Source organism: Lactuca serriola, chromosome 6, assembly GCF_051521515.1.
Source record: "Lactuca serriola cultivar US96UC23 chromosome 6, Lser_US96UC23_V15, whole genome shotgun sequence".
In the NCBI taxonomy this organism is placed as follows: domain Eukaryota; kingdom Viridiplantae; phylum Streptophyta; class Magnoliopsida; order Asterales; family Asteraceae; genus Lactuca; species Lactuca serriola.
Genome location: NC_136413.1, coordinates 116,639,666 through 116,667,140, shown reverse-complemented (window position 1 = coordinate 116,667,140; position 27,475 = coordinate 116,639,666).

Below are 27,475 nucleotides of genomic sequence, written 5' to 3'. Positions count from 1 at the left end.
CTTCCCGTATAGATCTATACACATTTGACACGTTCTCCGAACGGGAGACTCTGGTTATAGACAGGACTTGTAGCGATACCTTTTATCAAAAAGGCAGTGTTTGAAGATGTACACGTCTCATGGATTCTCAACTAAGTCTGTATTAAAGTAGTAGTTTGTATGCAAAGTTTATCCTTTTTCACAATGTTTGACAAAGCATAAATCATAAGTTCTTTGAATGCATAAAATGATTTAGTAAAGAATGTTACCCTTGATATGATGTATTTGTATGTAAACGTATAAATAAAACATATTTCTATTTATAAACATATTGTATCCTAAGAGGGTAAAGTTGTGTTGTGAGGTGTTTTGCATGATAATGACCTCATAAGACAGTTAAAACAGCAATATGAAAAGTATGTAAAAAGATCGATGTTTCACACGATTTTAGTCGTGGGTTTACTTGTATCCCCCCCCCCCCTAAAAGAGTATAAAAAGCATTTAAAAACGCATTTAAAGTGTGCTTGCAGGGGTATGAACTCACCTGATAGTTTGAAGATAGCGAGATGGAAAACCAGACAGAGTTTCGTCTCGGGAAATGGATTTTCCTCGGGATTCTCGGGAATCTCTGGAGTAAAATCGACCCTCGGGACTTGAGCAAAAAGACCAGAGCTTCGGGTTTGAACGGGCACGGAAAACGAGGCAAGATTGTGAGAGAGAGGAGAGAAATGAGCATTTTTCTCGGAAGCCCTCGCATCCTATTTATAGGAAGGCTGAACCGCCTCCGAACGCGGGGCGTACGCCCGTACGCAGCGCGTACGCGTACGTCATGCATGACCGAAGCCTCGACTGCCTCGGCTTCGGATGGGACGGGTTGCTGGGTATGCGGGTCGGATGGGACGGCGGGTCGGACGGGACAGCGGGTCGGACGGGTCGGGTACTTCGGACGGGTCGGACGGGTCGGATGGCTCAGATAGGCCGACGTGGACGATCAGAGGCCAAGTCTCTTGGGTACGCGGGGCGTACAGGGGTACGCAACGCGTACCCGGATGAGGACGTTGACTCCTCTTCGGATAAGGTCCGAAATTTTGATTTAAATAAATATATAATTTATTTAATAAACTTCAAAAATTCATATCTTCTTCATACGAACTCCGTTTTCGATGGTCTCCATATCCACGCGTAGGTGAGACTACGCTCTACAGCTTTCGTTTAGACTCCGTTGGCAAATTCCGAAATTATTTTTTTATTATTTATTTTATAACTCAACGTGTTTAAGGAATTTCTTTGAAAATTCATAACTTCTTTATCTGATGTCGGTTTTTGCCAGACTTTTTACTGCTGAAATACCATTGTCGAGACCTTCGATTCTCGTTTAGGTCATTCCGGCCAAAAGTCGCTCGATCTCCGATTCGAGTTTTTAGCTGTCTACTGCTATATTCGGATCTTGGAAAAATCATAACTTCTTCATACGAAGTCAGATTTGGACGTTCTTTTTGTGTACGCTTACGGTTTGATGTTATCTATAACTTTTATTTAGATACTTAAGGCTAAAAACTATTGTATTGAAACTTCGCGTTTTTCATTTAATCGGTGTTGTCGGTTTTGTCGGGAAATTTAGAATGGTCATAACTACTTCGTCATAACTCGGATTTTAGTGTTCTTTATATGTATGAAAACCTTGTTACAATATTTACCACCTAGTATAATCGATTACGGTTTTATAAAAGTTCAAATTTTGACCTGAATTTTGCTGTTGTTACATTATCCCCCTGTTAGAGAGAATTTCGTCCCGAAATTCGCATTTTGACTGGGACTCCAATTCTTGCGGGCAGGCGTGAGTGCTTCTGGTCGATTTGTTCCTCTTGTTCCTTTATTAATCTAGATCCTAATGTGCGTGTTTCAGCGGACCTTCATTACTCCGCCTATCACTTCGACCGATCGGGATCGTGTGGTTTTGGGTTTATTTACTTATGTTCTTCTAAATGTTGCATATTCACTCGATGCATTAGGGCAGTTACGTTTTGAAGTTCATGTTCGAATTCACTCCTAGTTTCTGAGCTTGGATTTGACTCGTTGTATGTGTGATATTTCTAAATGATCTGTTGGGGGATACTACGGGAAGGTTGTAAAGATATAGTATTCCTCACATGAGTACCTCGGGGTTTTGAAACTTGAAACCAATTGGGGTTTAGTCTCGGGTTTGTAGTGATAAATCGATCGAGTTTCGTTAGTCAATGGTTAAAGTGAAAGGGTCTACTGGTATGGGTAGGGCCACACCAATCCACGTCGAATGCCGACGTCGGTACTTCTCATTGTAAGACGTTCGTTAGTGGGATAGTGCATTCTACGTATGTGTTCTCCGTGCTTTTTAATCTATCTCTATTATTACTACTATGAAAGTTTTGTTTAATGATTGGGGTGTTTATTCGAGTAGATTTTTAAACTTGTGACTCACATAACTCCTATGTGTCCCTACTATCTAAATGGAATGTATGCAAATAAGTTATCAAGGAGAAATGTACCCAGAATAACCATGGGGTCTGCAATAGCCTCCTCTTGGCCCATTGCGAATACCCGGCCTCCTCCACTAGCATTCTTGTTGTTCACCTTCGGGCAGTTCCGTCGGAAGTGTCCTGTTGCTCCGCACTCATAACAAGTACGGTCTACTCCCACATTTGCGGCTGGCGCGGTTAGTTGGGCTATTTCCCTACAGTAGCGGACGGTGTGTCCCTTACTATTGCACCCAATGCAATGCATTTCACGACAGGGTCCGTGATGATGAAAGTTGCATCGGTTGCACTTAGGTTGGTTGCTGTTGTACGACCTTTCGGGTGTAGGGGTATGGTTTGTTGATTGCTTTTTGGCGTTTCTCTGCGTTGATTTGCCTCCCCTCTTGCTCCAGGGTTTTCGTTTCATGTTCTTGTGTTCGCACCTTGCGGTATTCTTGTAGGTAGCTACTGGTAGGTGGCTTTGATTGTTTCTTTGATTAGGATTTTTGATATCGTTTCCTTCCCTGCTTGAGTTGACAGAGTTATTGTATGCTATAATGGCTGCCACTGTGGCTATAACTGTAGCTTGCAAAGTGGCGGTGTCCAACTGTAGGAATGGGGTTGCATTGGTAAGTTGATTATTTCCAGTCCTTGCTGTGCCACTAAAGTTTGCTTGAGACAGTACAGCTGTTACTGCCGCAGCGATAGCAGATTGCACTATGTTGGGGTCATATTGAGGAGGTGGTAGTGGGGTTGCGTTTCTACGTGCTGGTCTACGAGGAGACATTGTTCTGATAAGGAAATAATATGAAAAACTATAAGTTTTAATGATTCGAAAGTCGCGCATTAGTGATTTGTTATATCAGAAGTTTGGTTTACCCCTGGATAGGGTTTTGAGTTCGACTCATAAGGAGAGTAGATAAACTCATGAATTGGAGGGGTATGCGAAAGGTTTACTAAAGGAAATACTTCATATATATTATAAAACATGGTGCGTTACATTTTGTAGTTCGGAAAATTTTGACCTATCTAAAGGTCTCTGTTGAATGGAAGGGGTTGATCATGTTCGCGGCTCCACCTATCCAGGTAAGTTACCCAAAGGGGCGTCGAGCCATGAAATTCCGGTCGAGGATTAGGATTTTGAATTGGAGCCGTTAAGGGTAGGTTATTGTTCTCTGGATCTGAGTCTGATTCTTTTTGCATTCCTTCTTCATTACTTTGGTTGGGGTAGTAGGGGTCACCGGGGTGATGGAATCCAGCCATTTGAGTCTATACGAGAATAGGGTTAAGAAGTGACTATAAGCTAAAGCACATGGGATTTAATCTTTAAGTTTTAAGGGTTGAAGGCACTCGAATTCTCCCTTAGTATTCTTTAACGATATGCTTTTGGTAAGTTTTAAATTTGTTGTCTATTGCAGACACTCCTTGGCATACGCTAGTCGGCTCTTGGACAAATATAGTAGATCAGGCTATATTCTTCCCAGTTCCGATTACATGTCCCAAGGCATACCCGCACTGCACAACTTATTTATAATACTTCTATATTGTTTTAATTGTGATACTGACCATGTTATTACTATGAAATGAATGAATGCCTATTTTACAAAAACTATATAAATTTAATATTTAAAAGTGTGACTCTTCTCAGAGTGTTTTTGCCCAGTTGAGTTTATAGTTGTATACCAAAAATGGTTTTGATATACTTAATTCACTATAAACGATGCTCTGATACCAATCTGTCACACCCCCAAACCAGAACGGCGGAAACGTTCGGGGGCGGAGGACGTCATATTCAGTATCATAACAGTTCATAGAAAGGAAAGTACACACCACCATAATATAAATATATTTGAAAAGTTTACATGATTGTATAGGTTACATGTTTGAAAAAGAAATCAAATACAAAATGGTGATCCAAAATATGTTACTAACGCCAGCGCATTAGTCTTCAGAAGTAGTTGCTACCTGGTCTAGCGGTTTCCTGAGAATACAAGTTATTTCAAAGAAAAAGTGTCAACATTTAAGTTGGTGAGTTCATAAGTGGTGTTTTGAGAAAATGTATGCCATTCAAAAGTGTTTGTATGTTTTCCAGAAAATGTAGTATTTCAATTGTAATGAGTTATGATTCGTGTGTTGAAAATGAATGTATTAGATCCAGAAAATGTGACAACCCGATATTTCAACTCTTTGTAACGACCAAAATGGGTCAAGTATTGTAACCACTTCTGAGTAATAAAATTTACTTTCATAATAAAATGTACAAATAAGTTCTATTTAATTTCCTTCTATGATTAAATGTCTTTGAACCATGATCGTACGTGATAAGAACGCCCAAATCCGACTTCTTATAGCGAAATTATGATTTTTTTTAAGTTTGGCTTAGCAACAGACAGCTAAAAACTCGAATCGGAAATCGAGCGACTTTTGGCCGGAATGACCTAAACAAGAATCGAAGGTCTCGACAATGGTATTCCAGCGGTAAAAAGTCTGGCAACAACCGACATCAGATAAAGAAGTTATGAATTTTCAAAGAAATTCCTTAAACACGATGGGTTTTTAATAAATAATAAAAAAATAATTATGGAATTTGCCGACGGAGTCTAAACGAAAGTTGTAGAGCGTAGTCTTACCTACGCGTGGATATAAAGACCATCGAAAACGGAGTTCGTATGAAGAAGATATGAATTTATGAAGTTTATTAAATAAATTAATTATTTATTTTATTCAAAATTCGGATATTATCCGAAGGGGAGTCAGCGTCCTCATCCGAGGTACGCGCTGCGTACCCCTGTACGCCCTGCATAACCGAGAGGATTGGCCTCTGATCGTCCATGCCGCGCTATCCGAAGGAACCGACCCGTCCGACCCGTCCGAAGCCCCGACCCGTCCGACCCGACATCCCATCCGACCCGCCGTCCCATCCGACCCGCGTACCCAGCAACCCGTCCCATCCGAAGCCGAGGCAGTCGAGGCTTCGGTCATGCATGACGTACGCGTACGCGCTGCGTACGAGCGTACGCCCCGCGTACCGAGGCAGACCAGCCTTACTATAAATAGGATGCGAGGGTTTCCAAAGAAAGGGCTCATTTCTCTCCTCTCTCTCACAACTTTGCCTCGTTTTCCGTGTCCGTTCAAACCCGAAGCTCTGGTCTTTTTGGCTCAAGTCCCGAAGGTCGATTATTCTCCCGAGATTCCCGAGGATCCCGAGGAAAAATCCGTTTCCCGAGACGAAACTCTGCCCGGTTTTCCATCTCGCTATCTCCAAAACTTTCAAGTGAGTTTCATACCCCTTAATCAACCTTTTTAATTATTCTAAATACTTTTATATGCTTTCAAGGGGGGGGGGATTACAAGTAAAACACACGAGTATTATCGTGTGTTACATAAAGAAACTCTTTTATATACTGTTATATATTCAAATCACATGCGATTTATAAACCTTTAAAGGAACTTTTATATATATATAACATATGTTACAATAGCATTTTATCTTTTAAAATATAAAGTTGTTGTAATGCATGTATAAACTAAACTGTTCTTAGATTTTTCTTGTCTATCTTAGACTCTACACCAAAAATTTATGCTTTCATAAACAAGTGATTCTTTTCCTAAGTATTTCTAAACAAACAAACAAGGCACACTTTATGAAAACTATAATAGGTATAGTTTTACGAACAGATTTCTAACTCTTATGTACTAGAAACATATATTTCAAGAAGTTTACTTTCATATACAAGAACAAACGTAACATTTTAACAAGTAGATCTATTTTTATACCACGGATTTGTGAGACACTAACTTCATGTACGTTCGAGTACACATTTCAAGTCCTGTATTATATACCAGAATCCCTTGGAGGGGGAGCATGGTGTTTGTGTATAGATCTATACGGGCTTGACAACCCGCGCCCTGACTGTTAGCTGCAGTCCACCGTTTGGGGTGACAAACGTCATAACATTCCAACGCCTGAAGAACGTTGTGTATAGGCATTCAGAGTCAATAGTATGGTTATAAAACTCACAAGGGGTATTAAAAATGCATTGATTTACAAGGTTTTCAAACTCATTGGTTATTTTACATATACATACATTTTGGAAACAAACATTGGTCTTGAGTGAAGGCTACTTTTATACTAGTAGAAAATATAGGATTTTCTAAACACAAACAAACAAAGATAAAACATTTCATTTCATTCAAACATTGTCACTTAAATACTTATGAAATTCACCAGCTTAAATGCTGATCTACTCTTTCAAAATTACTTGTATGTCCCAGGAAATCAGTAAATTTCAGGTATTCATTTCGCTTTTGATGAAGGGATGCTGCGACGCCAGTTTAATCTCGTATTTTGACATCATATTGTAATTGAGTTTTGAACATGTAACTTTTGACAAATGTAAAATTTCAATTATATATATGATGGTTATATTGCTTTCTTTACTATGTATTCATTTGTTACGTTACCACATGAAGTCATCTGCCCCCGAACGTTTCCGCCGTTCAGGTTTGGGGGTGTGACAGAAAATCCCATATTTTCCCTAATAGTTGAGATAAGATTTGTTGTGTTTTCCAAGAAAAACCCTTATTTTCTTATAAAAGTATGAAATGCATATGAATGTTCGTGATATAAGTTGCAACTAATTGTACCGAGAAAATCCCTTATTTTCCTATTAGTTGTTTGGTTTGTATACAGGAAAAACCCTTATTTTCCTGACATAACTGGCAGTCTCTAAGACCGAAAATCGCAAGCAAACGACGTGCTTGTAAGTTGTGTCATAGTTTTACATAGTAAAGCTATACGAAGATTCGCACTTGATAGATGAAGAATAGTTTTAATAGCTACTCGTTCATAAAAGCATAATACCATAATAATTGTATATCCGATGAGTTTTATAACCATACTAAACATAATATGCCTGTAGCGACGTTCTTCAGGCGTCGTAGCGTTATGACAACTGTCACCCCAAAAGACGGACTGTAGCTAACAGTCAGGGTGCGGGATCATGACTTCCCGTATAGATCTATACACATTTGACACGTTCTCCGAACGGGAGACTCTGGTTATAGACAGGACTTGTAGCGATACCTTTTATCAAAAAGGCAGTGTTTGAAGATGTACACGTCTCATGGATTCTCAACTAAGTCTGTATTAAAGTAGTAGTTTGTATGCAAAGTTTATCCTTTTTCACAATGTTTGACAAAGCATAAATCATAAGTTCTTTGAATGCATAAAATGATTTAGTAAAGAATGTTACCCTTGATATGATGTATTTGTATGTAAACGTATAAATAAAACATATTTCTATTTATAAACATATCGTATCCCAAGAGGGTAAAGTTGTGTTGTGAGGTGTTTTGCATGATAATGACCTCATAAGACAGTTAAAACAGCAATATGAAAAGTATGTAAAAAGATCGATGTTTCACACGATTTTAGTCGTGGGTTTACTTGTATCCCCCCCCTAAAAGGGTATAAAAACCATTTAAAAACGCATTTAAAGTGTGCTTGCAGGGGTATGAACTCACCTGATAGTTTGAAGATAGCGAGATGGAAAACCGGACAGAGTTTCGTCTCGGGAAATGGATTTTCCTCGGGATTCTCGGGAATCTCGGGAGTAAAATCGACCCTCGGGACTTGAGCAAAAAGACCAGAGCTTCGGGTTTGAACGGGCACGGAAAACGAGGCAAGATTGTGAGAGAGAGGAGAGAAATGAGCATTTTTCTCGGAAGCCCTCGCATCCTATTTATAGGAAGGCTGAACCGCCACCGAACGCGGGGCGTACGCCCGTACGCAGTGCGTACGCGTACGTCATGCATGACCGAAGCCTCGACTGCCTCGGCTTCGGATGGGACGGGTTGCTGGGTACGCGGGTCGGATGGGACGGCGGGTCGGATGGGACAGCGGGTCGGACGGGTCGGGTACTTCGTACGGGTCGGATGGCTCGGATAGGGCGACGTGGACGATCAGAGGCCAAGTCTCTCGGGTACGCGGGGCGTACAGGGGTACGCAGCGCGTACCCGGATGAGGATGCTAACTCCTCTTCGGATAAGGTCCGAAATTTTGATTTAAATAAATATATAATTTATTTAATAAACTTCAAAAATTCATATCTTCTTCATACGAACTCTGTTTTTGATGGTCTTCATATCCACGCGTAGGTGAGACTACGCTCTACAACTTTCGTTTAGACTCCGTTGGCAAATTCCGAAATTGTTTTTTTATTATTTATTTTATAACTCAACGTGTTTAAGGAATTTCTTTGAAAATTCATAACTTCTTTATCTGATGTCGGTTTTTGCCAGACTTTTTACCGCTGAAATACCATTGTCGAGACCTTCGATTCTCGTTTAGGTCATTCCGGCCAAAAGTCGCTCGATCTCCGATTCGAGTTTTTAGCTGTCTACTCCTATATTTGGATCTTGGAAAAATCATAACTTCTTCATACGAAGTCAGATTTGGACGTTCTTTTTGTGTACGCTTACGGTTTGATGTTATCCATAACTTTTATTTAGATACTTAAGGCTAAAAACTATTGTATTGAAACTTCGCGTTTTTCGTTTAATCGGTGTTGCCGGTTTTGTCGGGAATTTTAGAATGGTCATAACTACTTGGTCATAACTCGGATTTTAGTGTTCTTTATATGTATGAAAACCTTGTTACAATATTTACCACCTAGTATAATCGATTAAGGTTTTATAAAAGTTCAAATTTTGACCTGAATTTTGCTGTTGTTACATAACCAAACTAAGGGTTCACCATAGGGGTGACCATCGCCATTAGGAGATACCTTACTTCCTTCTTTGTTTTAAAGAACCGTTTTCCTGTCTATGTTCTGTGTAGTACTTTCTATGTGACTACCTTGTACTATAAGTACTTTTAGTTAAGTCTTTATGCTATCAAAGACTTTTCTACTCCGAATATGATGTATGACCTACAACAAGGTCAATGTCCCCAAACGTATTACATCTTAAACATCAATGATATCTAAAGTCGGCTAACTTCCGTGTTACTCTTTGTTCAAATACCTTCATTTTACTACCGTTGGAGTCTATCTGAAACCCCATCTAGTCAAGTTATTGGACTATGGTAATTTAACTCCAAAATCATTTTCAAACCTCTTTTAAAGGTTGGATCATATTATCCACCAACCTATAATACCTCGAATTGAACGACAAACGTTTAAAGACCATTCTACAAACGTACTTCTACTCTGAACTAGGACTGCATCATAGGGATGTAGGTCAAACCATCATGAACACACTTCTAATCTGTACTAGGACTGCATCATAGGGATGTAGGTCAAACCTTCAAGAACATGCTTCTACTCTTTACTTAAGCGATCGAAGTACATCCAGGTTCAACTATACTCACTCACAAATTCATTTTTCTTTCCATGTAACAGAATCATGTCGCCAAAGAAAAACGATCAACCCATTAACCAAACACCAACTCTTCAGATTGATGCAACTACCTTTCAAGCTGCAGTCTTGGCGGCCGTGTCAGCTGTTCTTGTCACACCCCAAAACCGGAACGGTGGAAACGTTCTGGGGTGGATGACGTCATGTCAATTATCACAACACATGCATATAGTAATCAAAGTACAACAAAACATTGCGTTAATAGTAATAGTTTTACATGAATTACATTACAATACATCAAAGTAATACAGACAAATATAATAAGTACAACAAGGTAATAAGCTATCTTCGTCAACTGCTCATGGGATGTACCTGTCTAATGCTAACCTGAGAATACAAGTTATTTGAAAAGCGAGTATCAGCATTTTTACAAATGCTAGTGAGTTCATAAGTATTTAGTGACATTTCATTCAGATAACTTTATAAAGTAATAGTTTAAGTGTTTACAGTGTATTAGAGTTCTTTCCAGAAAATCCTATATTTTCTTTAATCAAAGCAGCCTTCTACCAAGACTGGAGTACCAGACGCCCTACAAGCGTCTATATAATGTGACATTTGTCACCCCTTGGCTTGGTGAGCCTTGGACTGTAGCTAGCAGTCAGGGTGCGGGTGTTTCAATCCCGTATAGATCTATGCACACAATGTCCGCTCTCCCTACAGGAGACTCTGGTTACCAACTAGACGACAGAGAAATCCATGTCCTGAAGATGCATCCCAAATAGTGGGTAGAGACTTCCAACTAGTGGGTTTCTAATGTAAGTGGTGAACTAGAGGTAGAGACTCATAACTGAACTGACTGAAGTAACCTATATATCTATGCTTGTGTATATAGTATATAACTAATGAATCAAACGACCTTCGGATGGACATCCGATCCCACCAGAACACATCTCAACGAAGAAAAGGAAATAGGGCGGACAAACCATCCTAAGTCCTTCAATCATTATTTATATGCATCTATACCAACACAGACATACATCTAACTACGACGGAGTGGGTATCAAGTAAAAGTGATTCTCGTGAAGTAGGAGTGTCTAACAAGTGAAGTAAGAGCGGTCGCAAGTGAAGTAGGAGTGTCTAACAAGTGAAGTAAGAGCGGTCGTAAGTGAAGTAAGAGTGTCGAATAAGTATATGCGTATCACGAAGTAGAGACGACAATAAGTGAAGTAAGAGCGTATCAAGTATAAGTGAAGTAAAGGCGATATCAAGTATAAGTGGAGTAGAATCGTATCACTAAGTAAGAGTGTGAATAAGTATAAGCGTCCATCAGGTATAAGTGACTTCAAGTATAAGTGAAAGCGTTACAGAGTAGGAGTATAAAAAAAGTATAAGCGAAGCAGCAGTATTTAACAAGTAAAGTATACGTCAAAAATGGAATCTTTGATGAAAAACCTTCATGTCCAGAGAAAATCACAAATTGTATTCTTTTGTAAAATATGTTTGAAAACCTTAGAAAATCTTTCATAAACCAGTTTAGAATGAATCTAGTTAAAACAGTATAAGTAAGAGTTTTGAAACAATTGAAAACCATCATAGTGTCCTACTCGGTAAAACAGTGTACAGTGGTAAAATCTTCTGCATGCGGGTTATCAATCACATGTGATTGATATGATAACTGGCATGTTTAACTTGTATTCCCCCCTATAAAACATGTAAAAAACATTTAAAAGGTTCATTTAGGGGTATGAACTCACCTGGTGTAAGTAGGTCCGACGAAGGTGTCGTTTGGGCGTTCGGTGTCACGCAAGGACTTGAACACACACAATGACCTATTTAACATATGATAACATATTTTCACATACAATTAGCATATTTAATACTAATTAAACAAATATACGCGCTCACAGGAGCAAAAAACACTTTGGTTAAGTGTTTGGGTGTCCCGGGTGGCGTTTAAGGGTGTGTATGGCTAAGGAATGGAGTTTACTGATGGGTTTTGAGCATTCTAACGCTTCCTAAGTGTACATGCAACCCTAATAACCTTGGATCTATGTTTGTCTAATTATCATGCAAAGTTGAATTCCAAGGTTATATTCCTATCTAGCATACATGGGGAACAATTTTAACTTGAATCATAGATAGAATAACTTACCTTGTTGTTGTTTGTGTTCCTTGAAACCTTGTGAGCCTAGCACCCCAAGTGTGATGCCTCAAATGCTTCACACAACAACAAATGCTCTTGGAAAGACTCTTGAGATAAGACACACTTCTCAAAATCGGCCAAGCCCTCTAGTTTCTTAGTGTAGCCGATTTTGGTGGAGAATATGCTTCTTATATAGTGTTGACACATCTAGGGTTACACCATGTAAACCCTAATGTGTCATGACTCTTCATTTCCATGACCCATGGGTTTGTAACTCCCATGGAGCATCCATGGAGCATCCTATGGGTAGAACCCAACTTGATAATCCATGGAGCCTCTTAGCCCACTATACAAGATATGGATGATTTACATAATCAACCCATATATTTAATTAGTTATCCTTTGATCACTTAATTAATTCCAAATTAATTCTTTGATCAACTAGTCAAATAATATTATTAATATATTAGAACTTATAATATATTAATAATCTCCAAGTGTTATTTCTCTCATTTAGTCTATCCAATTGCATGGTGCCATGCAACCCAAATGGACCATGCCGGGTCGGGTCAAGTACAAGCCCGAAATAGTTATGGACTTAGACACCTTATCCAACAGTCTCCCACTTGGATAAGTCTAATAACTATATCTCTAGTACTTCAGGAACCGACCGGCAATTGTAGCTCTTTCAAGGTCTCTCGGAACTGAGAAGATGATGGTACGCCATTTAAGATAAGTGATCATATAATCCTCCGTTCTAGATATCAGCCGGACAAATACATGGAACATTGTCTTGCTTATTGTCCAGCATTTGTTTCCCGATTTCCGATTTGTTTGACATAGAACTTAATTGAACACATCAACTTAGTTCTGACCGGGCCCGGTACATGGGTCAAAACAAAATCATCGAGGGGCCCAGATATCAGCTTCTAATCCAAGAAGGAACAGATAAACTTTGACTCATATGTTTGTTCTACCACTCATTGAATTACACACAAAAGTACGTTTTATAACATCGAGTTACCAATGTGGTTTCGTACAGTCAATGCATAACCAACTTGTAAGTAACAAATCATATCTCTAGGTTTGAAGACTTATATGATATTACCGTCTCACGATCACTCGAGATAGAATTCCATGAAGTGATTCCAGTGAGCGTGGGTTGAGTCCAATGCTCAGAACTTATGAGCACTCATGATTGTTGTAGCCTTGTCCAAGACCTCTACAACCAAACATGACAGTCTTGATTCATATCTACTTCCAACATATGACCGACTGTGGAGGTTTGAATAATATGTTATAGCAAACAAAATTATTCTGGAAGTCAAAACATGCAAAAGAAATATAGTAAATGATTGACAAGAGATAGCAACACTTTACTCATAAATAAAACTCCTTTTATTCATCATCAAATGTCAATTACACTTTACAAATTTTGAGGTTATCTAACTACTAAATCTAATATCATCCTTCAGCCCTATGCTCCGAGCATGCTGAAGATGCTTAACCCGAGTCAGTCCCTTTGTGAGGGGATCTGCCGGATTCTCATCTGATGATACCCTCTTTGCCACGAGGTGTCCTTCTTCGATCCGATGTCTAATGAAATGGTATTTTCTGTTGATGTGTCTGGATCTCCCATGATCCCTTGGTTCCTTGGCTAAGGCAACAGCACTTTCACTATCACAGAAAATTTCCATTGGCTCTTTAATAGCTGGTACAACTCCAAGGTCTCCAATGAAGTTCTTCAGCCATATCGCCTCCTTTGCCGCTTCGCTAGCTGCAATATACTCTGATTCACAAGTAGAATCTGCTACTGTCTCTTGCTTGGAACTCTTCCAAGAAATTGCTCCTCCGTTTAGGGTAAAGATCCAGCCCGACTGAGAGCGGAAATTATCCCTATCAGTCTGGAAGCTAGCATCACTATACCCTACTACTCTCAAGTCATCACTCCCACCGAGGGTAAGAACCCAGTCCTTAGTCCTCCGTAGGTACTTGAGGATATTCTTTACAGCAGTCCAGTGTGCCTTGCCAGGGTTCGCCTGATACCTGCTAACCATGCTCAAGGAAAAAGCTACATCGGGTCGAGTACACGTCATAGCATACATGATCGATCCTACAGCCGAAGCGTAAGGTGTTCGACTCAATTCTGCTATCTCAGCCTCAGTGCTAGGGCTTTGTGTCTTACTCAATCTGGTGTTACTCTGGATGGGTAACTCTCCTTTCTTGGAATCCTGCATGCTGAATCTCTTCAGCACCTTATCCAAGTAGGTACTCTAACTAAGTTCAATTAGTCTTTTACTCCGATCTCTCAAGATCCTTATCCCTAAAATATAGGCAGCTTCACCAAGGTCCTTCATAGCGAAACACTTCTCAAGCCAGGACTTTACTTCCTGCAGGGTTGGAATGTCGTTTCCTATGAGTAGTATGTCATCCACATACAATACCAAAAAGCTAACTATACTCCCACTAGCCTTGACATACACACAAGATTCATCTTCACTCCTAGAAAAGCCAAATTCCTTGACCTTTTCATCAAAGCAAAGATTCCATTTGCGAGGTGCTTGCTTCAATCCATAAATGGATTTCTCAAGCTTACACCCTCTATTAGGGTACTCGTTGCTGACAAAACCCTCTGGCTGACTCATGTAAACATCTTCAGCCAACTTTCCATTAAGGAAAGCGGTTTTGACATCCATCTGCCATATTTCATAATCATGAAATGCAGCTATGGCTAACAGAACCCGAATAGACTTAATCTTGGCTACTGGAGAAAAGGTCTCATCATAATCCACTCCAGGAATTTGAGAGAATCCCTTTGCAACCAGTCTGGCCTTATAAGTGTGTACTTTACCATCCATGTCGGTCTTCTTCTTGAAGACCCATTTGCACCCTACCGTCTTACGACCTGGTACATTTTCAACCAAGTTCCAAACTTGATTATCATACATGGATTGTATCTCTCTATCCATAGCCTCTTTCCATTTAGCAGACTCGGGGTCTGCCATGGCTTCCTCGTAGCTGTTAGGGTCATCTTGACTTACTAGTGTTTCATCACTAATAAGTGTCTCACCTTCTGCAGTAATATGGAATCCATAGTAATGCTCAGGTGCACTCCTAAATCTCGTGGAACGTCTCAGAGGTACAGATTTGTCAATTTGCTCAACAGGAGTTTCCTCCTCAAGTTGAGGGCTAGAGTTTGAAGTTCCTTCACCGCTTGATTCTTGAATTTCTTCAAGATCAATTTGCCTCCCACTGTCTCCTTGGCTTATAAACTCTCTTTCTCGAAAGACTCCTCTTCTTGCTACAAAGACCACATTGTCACTAGGTCTGTAGAAGAGGTAACCAAAGGATCGCTGTGGGTAACCGATGAAAATACACCTCTCGCTTCGAGGTTCGAGCTTATCATGAGTCTCGCGTCTCACGAAAGCCTCGCAACCCCAAATCTTGATGTGGTCTAGTTTAGGTACTTTACCAGTCCACATCTCGTGAGGAGTTTTGGCAACTTTCTTTGTAGGGACTAGATTAAGAATATGGGCGGCAGTCTCTAAGGCATACCCCCAGAATGAGATTGGTAGCGTAGCTCGACTCATCATGGAACGAACCATATCTAGCAAGGTTCGATTACGCCTCTCAGCCACACCATTCAACTGTGGTGTCTTGGGAGGTGTCAATTGTGAGACTATCCCACATTCCCTTAGATAGTCGAGGAACTCTGAGCTAAGATACTCACCACCACGATCGGATCGAAGCATCTTAATGTTCCTGCCCAATTGATTCTCGACTTCCTGTTTAAATTCCTTAAACCTCTCGAAAGTCTCTGACTTATGCTTGATCAAGTAGACATATCCATATCTACTATAATCATCAGTAAAAGTCAAATAATAATGATTAGCATCCCTTGTGGCATGTTTGAAAGGTCCACACACATCCGTGTGTATAAGGTCCAACAAACCTTCACCCCTCTCACACGAACCTGTGAAGGGTGACTTTGTCATTTTTCCAAGTAAGCATGATTCGCAACTATCATCTGACTTTAGGTCAAACGACTCCAAGACTCCATCCTTTTGGAGTTGGCCTATGCGTTTCTTGCTTATATGTCCAAGACGACAATGCCATAAAGATGCTTTATCCAAGTTATTATTAGTAGAATCAATACACAAAACATTATTTCCTAAGTTATCTACAACAGATACAGCTTCATACACACCATCACAAGGTAATGCTTTAAAATAAAGAACATTATTAAAGAAAGCATCAATAGAACCAACTTCATTATTAAATGAAAAGGTAAACCCTTGTTTGTACAAAGCATGAAAGGAAATAATATTTCTTGCCATTCCTGGTGAGTAACAACATTTATTCAAATCTAAACTAAACCCACTACTTAGCGATAAAGTATAAACTCCAATCTTGGTAACAGGTATAGCTTTCCTATTCCCCATGATCAAGTTTATCCTTCCTTGCTCCACATCCTCACTTCTTCTTAGTCCCTGCAAGTCACAACAAATATGAATACCACACCCGGTATCAAGGACCCAAGAATTAGAATGGGGTGAGTTATTAGAAATGATAGTGTAAATACCTGCATGGTTGGGTTTAACTTTCCCATCCTTCACATCTTGCTGGTATTTTGGGCAGTTCCGCTTCCAATGAGATTTTTCATGGCAATAGAAGCATTCAGCCTCTTTTGGGTCAGAAGAAGGAGTAATGAAACCGTTCTTGGTTCCACTTGAAGAAGAGCCATCAAGGGTCCGAACCTTGGTACCCTTAGAAGAGCTCTTTCTCTTCCTCCCTCGACTTTTCCCGATTGCCAGAACCGGAGTAGAGTTTTGAGTAGGAGTGATAGCAACCGACTTCCCCTTAAGACCTGATTCTGCGGTCTTGAGAAGTCCCTGAAGTTTGCTGAGGGTGACTTCTTCCTTGTTCATGTGATATGTCATGCGGAATTGATCATAGCACGATGGTAAGGAATGCAAAATAATATCTATTGCAAGATCCTCCGGGAAGTTCACATTAAGCTTCAGCAAACGATCCACATACCTTTGCATTTTCTGCATGTGGCTCGTGACGGATTCCCCGTCCTTCATCATGGTTGTTATCATGGAGCAGATGATTTCATACCTCTCTTGTCGTGCACTTTGATGGTATCTTTCCATCAAATCTTGGTGCATTTCATAAGGGTAGAAATCCTCATAAGACTTTTGGAGTTCCGTTGTCATCGTGGCCATCAAGATGCAAGCCACTTTCGTAGCATCCCTTTCATGTGCTCGAAATTCAGCGATCTCCTGAGGAGTTGCAGTGGACTCATCAATCTTCTTAAGCTCCTTGTCAAGGACATATTCTTTGTCCTCGTAGCGGGTAATCATCCTGATGTTTCTGATCCACTCATTGAAGTTGGATCCATCAAAGGTGACTTTCCCACACAAGTTCATAAGGGTAAAGGAGCCATTAGGATTAGAGCTAGAAGCATTGTTGAAAGACATCTGAAGGAAAGAGAACAAGATTAGTTTAGATATAAGAGAGCCCTTAATAAAACACCCAAATGTAATATTAAGGCTAGGATCCAATCACAATATAATATAACTTAGAAGAGGTATGCCGTAATCTAAGCTATATCATATTTGAAAGGTAGGTGAATGACGATTCACCAATTTCCACCACGAAAACCGCAATATTTTAGTATTAGGTTTTTTTGAATGGTTCTTTAGAAATTCCTAGATTCTTTGAGATTCAATGAACTTTTCAAAGGCATGTTTCAATCTCGAGTGTGCCCTCCAAGTTTTGTGACTGGGATACCGAGGATCACAAAACGAGGTGTGAAGTAACCATGCAAATCACTTGGTACCCTTAAAGTTTATCACTCAATCGATGTGCCGGTTAACCACACACGCTCCATCGATACTATAATAAACCCTAAGTCACCCTTTACCTACCTTGTTAAGTCCAAGTTAGTGTGCCGGTTAACCACACACGCTCCACCAACGACTTAATCAAAGTGTAAAGTGTAATTTCATGGAATAGCACCTTATTCACATTTTTCCTAAAGTAACTAAGATTGGGAATTTAATAAAACATTTAGTTACTTTATAATATTCATCATACTTTGAATGAGAATTAATAAGTCCTTGTCTTACCCGTTCGACTAACGACCCTCCACCGATCAAGCAAGCGGTGGGTGAGAGTGGACACCCATTAAGTCACCATTTTATAGGCAACAACCTTATACCCACCTTATAGACCGGCTTCGTGAATGAGGCGTACTAGCGGTAAGACGACTTTGTTCTTATACATATAATTATTAAATCATAATAATATAAGTATAAGGGTTGAATTTTAACTTTTAAAATTCTAGGGGTTGAAACTAAAGTTTTAACTTAACTTTACTTGTTCCAAAACTTGAGGGCAAGTTTTGTAAACTTTCAAAACTTTTCATTTCTTGTAACTTATGAGTTTAATAGAGTAATAAAATGAGGACTTTTCATTTTTCCTAACTCTTGTGTTCTTTTAATGGTTTTTAATCCAAGAGACTTTTGGTTTTCCATAACTTGAGGACAAGTTATGGACTCCATTAAAACACATTATGATCATGAATTAATCTACCACATAGGTTACAAATAATTCCTATGATCATCAAAACATCATAAGAACAAGAATATGAATAAGAACACTTTCAAGAATCAAAATCACATTTAATCTTTGTAATTTTGATAACTAGTTGTTGTAAATGAGTTAGAAAAGACATTACACCTTCTAAAACAAGTTTTCAAGTACCAAAACATTTTAGTGTAATGATTCTAATCCACTGATGGGTTTTGAGCATTCTAACACTTCCTAAGTGTACATGCAACCCTAATAACCTTGGATCTATGTTTGTCTAATTATCATGCAAAGTTGAATTCCAAGGTTATATTCCTATCTAGCATACATGGGGAACAATTTTAACTTGAATCATAGATAGAATAACTTACCTTGTTGTTGCTTGTGTTCCTTGAAACCTTGTGAGCTTAGCACCCCAAGTGTGATGCCTCAAATGCTTCACACAACACCAAATGCTCTTGGAAAGACTCTTGAGATAACACACACTTCTCAAAATCGGCCAAGCCCTCTAGTTTCTTAGTGTAGCCGATTTTGGTGGAGAATATGCTTCTTATATAGTGTTGACGCATCTAGGGTTACACCATGTAAACCCTAATGTGTCATGACTCTTCATTTCCATGACCCATGGGTTTGTAACTCCCATGGAGCATCCTATGGGTAGAACCCAACTTGATAATCCATGGAGCCTCTTAGCCCACTATACAAGATATGGATGATTTACATAATCAACCCATATATTTAATTAGTTATCCTTTGATCACTTAATTAATTCCAAATTAATTCTTTGATCAACTAATCAAATAATATTATTAATATATTAGAACTTATAATATATTAATAATCTCCAAGTGTAATTTCTCTCATTTAGTTTATCCAATTGCATGGTGCCATGCAACCCAAATGGACCATGCCGGGTCGGGTCAAGTACAAGCCCGAAATAGTTATGGACTTAGACACCTTATCCAACATTTACTCTCCAAGAATAAAACCTTATCATCTAGTTTACGGCCCAGGGACATCTCACCATGAGTTTACGGCTGTAAACTTATGGTGATGAGTTCTAGGGTGTTTAAGGCTTCTATCATGCTCATGGAATTATTCTAAGTACTTTTCATAAAAGGCATGAGCGGGTTTAAGGCTTCTAAGGGCACTTTATACGAGTTTACGGCCTAGAGACACTCCCATGGGAGTTTACGGACGTAAACTCTCAATCTTTGAGTTAAGTGAAGTTTTAAGCCCCTATTACCTTTCTAGGAATTTCTAATGAATTGTGATGCTATTTTGGGGGATTAAATCTAACATTTGGATGTGTTTTGGGGAATTTACGGCCTAGACACTTGCTTGGGCCGTAAACTCCTTTTTACCCCTCCAATTCATGTGTTTAAGCCCTTAAGTCCTTCCTAGTATTTTATAGAAATAGTCTAAGGTCATTCGGGGGGTAAAAACTACATTTTGGGCATGTGTTGGGGAGTTTACGGCCTTGGTATAGACCTGGGCCGTAAATCAGTTTTATCCTTCATTTTGATGTGTTTAAGTGATCTAAACCCAAAGGAATAAGCCCTTAATTTATGTGTTAAGCCCTAGTGTGGTTTGGGAGTGTTTTGGAGGCATTTAGACAAGGTTTTGAGGGGTTTACGGCCTAAGCATGTGCTTGGGCCGTAAACTCACTTTGATGCCCCAGTTCATTGAGTTCTGATGTTTAAACACTCCTAGGCTAGATCCCTAATTAGTTTCCAAGCTTAAGGGCAAGTTTAAAGGCATGTTTGGCACCATTTTAGGGGTTTACGGCCCTAGAGTGTTCCAGGGCCGTAAACTCCTTATCCCATGCCTTCTTGGATGGTTTTTGGGCTATAACTACAGCTAGTAATGTTTAGAACAAGCTAGGGTAAGAGGACTTACAATTTGGAAGCGTTTGGTTGCAGATTCGGGGCGAAACCGGGTCTAGAGAGAGTGTGTAAAAAGTCTCCAATGGACTCCACTCACCCTTATATAGGGTTCCAGGTCGGGGCTCAGTGGAATTCTACCCAATACTGCCGTTAAACGGGGCTTTTGGTCGCACCCGATTTAGTGGTCGTAACAATAAAACTTAACATTATCCAAATGAATGGAAATGTGTGTCCTGTGTTATTATTTCCTTTTATCACGACTTAACGGCATGTTAAAGGTAACCAAATGGAATGTTTATTAAATTGACGCCCTCTAATTAACTGAACTTTTATACAGTGGAATATTCCGTTAACGGTAACGGGGAAATGTAACGGGACAACTTGGGTTGTCACAGTTCTGACCCACCTTAATGCTAACAACGTGAATGTTAGCGGGATTGTTAACAATAATTCCAATCCAAGTAACAATCAAATACCTCAACGAGCAACAAACTACCATGACACCCCGAATCCCAAGCCCAAGAATAACAAACGAAAGTTATGGGATAAAGCTAAAGGAAAATCACCATAAAGGGCGAGCAAGAGACAACAACATGTGGTAACCTTCGCAGCCACAACATTTGTACGTCCTACAACCATCCCTTCTGGTATCCCAATTGTCCTTACACCAGCTAGGCAGTATGCCGGAAACCTATCGAAATGCAATAAGTGCAGCTTCCATCATCTGGGTAGTTGTCGTCTGTTACATTGCTTTAAATGCAACAAGAACGGACATACTACCAATTGTTGTCGGACTCGGACCCAACACATTACTTCAAAAACCAATGTCGAAATCTCTCGAATATGCCATCTATGTGGCCTAATGGGACACTTCAAGAGGGACTGTCCAACAGAGAAGGATGACGGCGAATCCGGAGGAGTTTGACCTCAGAATGGAAAGAAGCAACGAAGGACCCTACTATAGTATAGGTTCACTTCCAGTCGTCAGTATTATGTATGTCTTTTTAAAAACATGTTTAAAACTAGTGCAACTCGAGTGTTATCTTTTATGAGATCCCGTCAGTAGAGGGGACCCTCGTGCTGTGTATACTTGCCTTTTGTAGTATACCTTGATTCGCAGGAATAGTCTTATAATAAAACTAAAGTAATGTAACTCCTTTAAAAGTTGCACTATTGTCTTTTGTCTGTAACACCCTTATGATCAAATCTAATGCCTTTATTTCCAAGTTAGTCCGATATCATCATACAGCTTGACTCAATTCGATCCTTACAATACCAATTCCATGCGCACATCTCTTTCTCCGAAATCGCCTTTCTAAGTGAAGCCGTCATTCCAGAACTCAGAGGTACTCATGCATAGAGTCCCTTATGTTTCTTATCCTTCCGAAAAAAAACTCAACAAACCTCCCCGAAGTACCACTCATACAGCACGTCAAGTTCAATCCAAAGACCCATACGGTTAATCTATCGCTGAAGAATGTATACATAAGGGTAGTATATAATCAAGGTTCTACAGGTTTAGAATTGATGATTCCACTTTAACTTCTTTTCCTCATTGGGATGTGGGCTTAAAGAAGAATCATTTATTCGACTACCTTGGCAATCTTAATTATATACGACTCGTATACGCGAAATTGCAATTGATGAACCAGGTATGAGCTCTAATATGAACTTCAGGATGGAGACTGCTTAAGACTACGAGTGATCATGCTGCCATGCGAATAAACTTAGAAGCCAAACACATGCCCTTCCCACCGATCGGGACAAGAGAGACAGATGGAACAAAAGTACGTATTCTTTTTCCTAAATTCATGAGTAATCATACTTACTTTTAGATCTTCACGACATCTAATCAATCATAAGGTTTTGACTTCATAATCAGTACGAATAGGTTGTGTTCTTATGCAAGAGGAAAGGTCACTGCCTATACCTCAAGACAGCTTAAGACACAGGAAGTTAACTATACAACACATGATCTTGAGTCAGGAACAACGATAATTGCTCTGAAGATCTGGAGACACTACTTGTATGGTACAAGGTGTACTAATTTCACAGTCCACAAAACATCCAACAAACATTCGACCAAGAAGAGTTATCACACTAGTAAGGCAAACGAAAGAAACAAAGCCATTCCCCGATAGTGAAAGGTTCGCTGGAAGGCCATGCGAGGATCTAAATTCACTTTGCAACGCAAAGATCAAATAAAACTTCTATCCGTAGCGTAGTATCAATTCTGCTTAAGCTCTAATTTCGGGACGCAATTCCCTCTAACGGGGGGATGATGTGACAACCCGATATTTAGAGACAATGAAATGTAACACCAGTCAAATATAGGTAAAAATTTAGATTTCCTAAAATCTTATCTGGGTTAAATAAAATGGTAGGAATCGTATCAAGGTTTTCGTGCATATAAAGAACACTAAAATCTGAGTTATAACGAAGATGTTATGACCAATCTAAGATTCGTAGCGAAAATCGGCAACACTGATAGACGTAAAACACGAAGTTTCAATACAATAATTTTATGCCTTAGGTATCTAAATGAAAGTTTTAGATATCATTAAACCGTAAATGTACATAAAAAGAACTTCCGAATCTGACTTCGTATGAGGAAGTTGTGATTTTTCGAAGTTTCAGACATAGCAGTAGACAGCTAAAAACTCGAAATCGAGATCGAGCGGATTTTTGCCAACATGACCTAAACGAGAATCGAAGATCTTATCAATGGTATTACAACGGTAAAAAGTCTGGTGAAAACAGACAGCAGATGAAGGAGTTATGAAATTTTAACGCACTTTTCATGTCCCGGCCTATTAAAAATATAATATTAAAAATAAATTCAAAATTAGTCGACGGAATCTAAACGAAAGTTGTAGATCGTAGTCTCACCTACGCGTGGATATAAAGAACGTCGAAAACGGAGTTCGTATGAGAAATATATGAAATTTTGAAGTTTATTAATAATTAAAATATTTAATTTAATTATAAATACCCGATATTATCCGTTGGGGGAGGAGTCACCGGTCTGATCCGGATTACGCCCAGCGTAATTCCTTGGTACGCCCAGCGTAATCCGAGGAATCAAACCCTATATAAAGGGTGCGAGGATGATGGCCAATATTGCTCATTTCCTCCCTTTCTCGCGCCGAAGCTCTACGTTTCAACCCTCGGAGCCATCCCAAAGTCCCGGTTTTCATATCCAAGTTCGGAAGGAAGTTTTACGCCCCCGAGATTCCCGAGATTCCCGAGAATCTCGAGAGATCCGCTTTCTCGAGTAGAAGTTATGCTCGGTTTTCGTCACGCTTTCTTCAATCAATCAAGTGAGTTCATACCCCTATAATCTACACTTTTAAATGTTTTATAAATACTTTTATATTCTTTTAAGGGGGGGGGGGGGGAATACAAGTAAAACACTCAATTATTATCGTGTGTTGTATATAAAGTTTCTTTATACACCTTTTATCAACGAAATCTTATGTGATTTATAACTATTATAGGAAAACTTTCGTATTCAAGATATATTACGATAACATCATAACTTTTGAAATGAAAAATGTTGTTATATATATAAATCAAACACTCTGCTTATACGGTATGTATATGTGTCCATCTTTGGTACTACAAACATACGATTAATTTGACACGAAAAACATCAATCTTTTGCTATACTTGCTGTTAATAAATCAATCATATGGGATTTATAACTAGTATACAAATTGATTTACTACAGGTTTAGCAGTTTTACCAAACATATGACTTCAAATGACTTTCTTAAATGTTTTTACATGTTTAAAGCTCTTTATCAAACTGTCTTACACACTATAAGTTCCTTTCAAACTCTGTTACAAAGGTGATTTTAAACAAAGGTTTTACGTATACTTAAACTGTCTTATCAAGCAAAATACTAAGCAAAATAATTTCAATCGTTTTATAAACTGACATCAGGTCATCGTTTCTTAGTATTAAACTTTTCAAAGGTTTTAAGAAAACTTTTGTTACGCTTTTATATATCATGTATACATATATAGGTATAAAGGTTCCATTAGTCAGTTCAGTACCTTTGAGTAGCAAAGGTATACTTCCGGTTATACTCGTACATTACTATTAACTATAATAGGTATAGTTAGGAGATACTGTCACAACTAGAAATTTTTGTGCCTTGTAAACTACAACAACTAAGTCAAATTGTGAATCAGAGACATGAGAACATGTATGATGCATACTCTATAACAACAGAGTTTTAATCAAACACCTCATACAAGCATTTCAATGTAGTCATTAAGCAATTGGGAATCCTAGAAGTTCTTGTTTAAGTCCTTTATGGACTAGGACTTCCTTATTGGGCCCAATGGACCAATAAGCTTCTAATTTGACTACCTTGGGCTTAGAACTCTCAAATGGGCTCTAATTGGACCCACTCTCATTCATTTTAACATTTTGGGCCATATTGGGCCTAGAATGAAATAAAACACCTTAATGGACCTCATTGGGCCATAACTAACCTAATTAGCCCTAATGGGCCATAAGAATCATATTTATATTTATTTGGGCCGTGAATTACTCTAAAAGGGCCAATGGGGAAAAAGCCATTAACTTGGACTCCATATTATGGACTTAAACATAAAAGTCCCAAATCTCCATCCCTCTTTTCTATCTCTCGGCCCAAACTACAAACCCAAGAGGAAAGGGTTGACTTTGCTTGCCACGTCCTTTTTATATGGAGGATATCTAAGCTTTTGTACTTCAAACATCCATGCAATCTCATCTTCCCATGCAAGCACTTCTCTTCTTCTCCCTCTCTCTCTTGCTCTCGGTCGATTCTAAGCACACACACATACACGTTACACTCACTATTCTCTTAAGAAACTCTCTCATTTCTCCTCCATATTTTCGAGATCTAAGGAGCTTTCAAGAAAATATCTCCACAAATTCTTCACCTAAGGTAAGATCAAGTTAGATCTATGATATAAGTTCTTTATTTTATCAAAATCTCCTTCTAATCCATTTAAAAATCATGATCACTCTCTTAGAAACCCTCTAAGTTCGAGATCTTCCAAGGAGAGGTACTAAGGCAAAATTTTCTTCTCACTTTCTTCCAAAAGCCGAAACCACACCCAAAGGTGAGCTTCATACCCCCTCTTTTTCGGTTTTCATAAGTTTTGTGGGGGAGAATACAAGCAAATGTGTAGATCTATGAGTATATGTATGCTTTGTGTGATTTCTATGCTTATATATATGATCTTATGTGATTGTGGTGTGTCTACTAGTCAAAAAAAAGAACTTAAAAACCGAGATCTACAATATGTTGAATGAAATAAGTATAACTTATATTATTTCACACAAATCAAGTCTAGAAAAATAACCAAGTTGGTTAATATGAACATTTTTGGGCTTAAAACCCATTTTTGGGCATAAAATGCTAAAAATACAAAACTAAAGGGCCAAAACGACAAAATATAAATTCTGAAGGTTGAAATGAGTCAAAACAATTTCTAATATGTATTTTCTGAAAATATACACTCTTGAAGGGTTAAGATGTGAATTTTAAATATAATGGGCCAAAAATGGACTTTTCGGCCCAATAAAGCCCCAAATTGTGAGATTTTTGATTTGGAGGGGCTGAAACTGCACATTTCTATAAAACAGGGGACTAATAGTGTACCAAGTCCCTTTCAAGGGTTAAAAATGCTTTTCAAATTAAAAAGGGACCAAAGATGCAAAAAATTTCCATTTTGGGCCAAAATTGTAAAAGTTACGAAAATGGGGGTTTCAACCGAGAAAATTTTATTTTTGAGGGACTTAAGCTGTTTATTAAGTAAACCTGGGCTGAAAATGTCTTTTCAACAATTTTTAGTACTAAAGTGACAAGAAAAATGGTTCAAGGAGTAAAAATGGAAATTTTTTTCATATAAAGGACTAAAAGTGTAAATTTTATCCAAGGAGGTGCTTCAAAAAGAAAAACTCTAATTTTTTTTAAACAATAAGTCTCTTAAGGAAAAATCTCGAGTACCACGGCTATCAGCGAAACGTATTGATGAATACACCCTCAACACCCAAAAATCGTTATCAAACGAATTGATTCGGTCTCGAATCAATAACAAACCACAAATCAATAAACAACGATACTTCAATACACATGCGGAAACTTCATGAGAAGTCAATACACCATCTTTGGGCTCAAAAGTTTCAAATCGTGCTTGTTGGGCCTAGCTAGCCCAATGACATGATCTTTAGGCTCGAAGGGAACGCGCTTACATGTTATTGGGCCTTATATGACCTAGTTTCGTGTAAAAGGACTTTCAATAGCTTTATTGTGTTGTTGGACCCCAAGGATCCTTTGGTACTGCTAGCAAAGTCAAGAAGTCAAATGCTAGTCGGGCCAAGGGCCTTTCGCATTCACGATAGCCTTGAACGACTCATAGAAATAACGGGGACTTTGTACCCTCTTTTCTCCTCGGTTGTGGGGCTATGAGAAGTCAGGGTGGTTGGATTAAGTGAGTGGTACGGACGACGCCTAAGGGATCGTTTGTATAGTTGTAAACTAGTCATTTATACTAATGCGTGATTATAATGACTCACAACCCATAATTAATCCAATGTCACCTGGAATTATCACAAACAACTTCGTATCGGAATAATACTAACTCAGCCTCGTAATTTAATGTATTGGGAAAACATCAGGTTTTCCTGGGAAATTCAACGCTCTTAATTATGTGATATATACAAAGTTCAACAATTACTCACATTCATATTAATCAACAAGCATACCTACGGATCTTCACACTTTTCTTACTTACAATAATCTTTTCGGAAAATATCGGATTTTCTCGTGGCTTTCAAAATAATACAATTCATTATTTTTCAAACATTACTTATGAACTCACCAACATTTAATATGTTGACGTTTTTCCAAAATACTTGTATTCTCAGGTAACAGGTAAATCGAAGGAAAAATGTACCCAGTGATGTCATGTTGTTTGTTTAATTAGTATCGGACAATTTACGTTTTGGAAATGTAA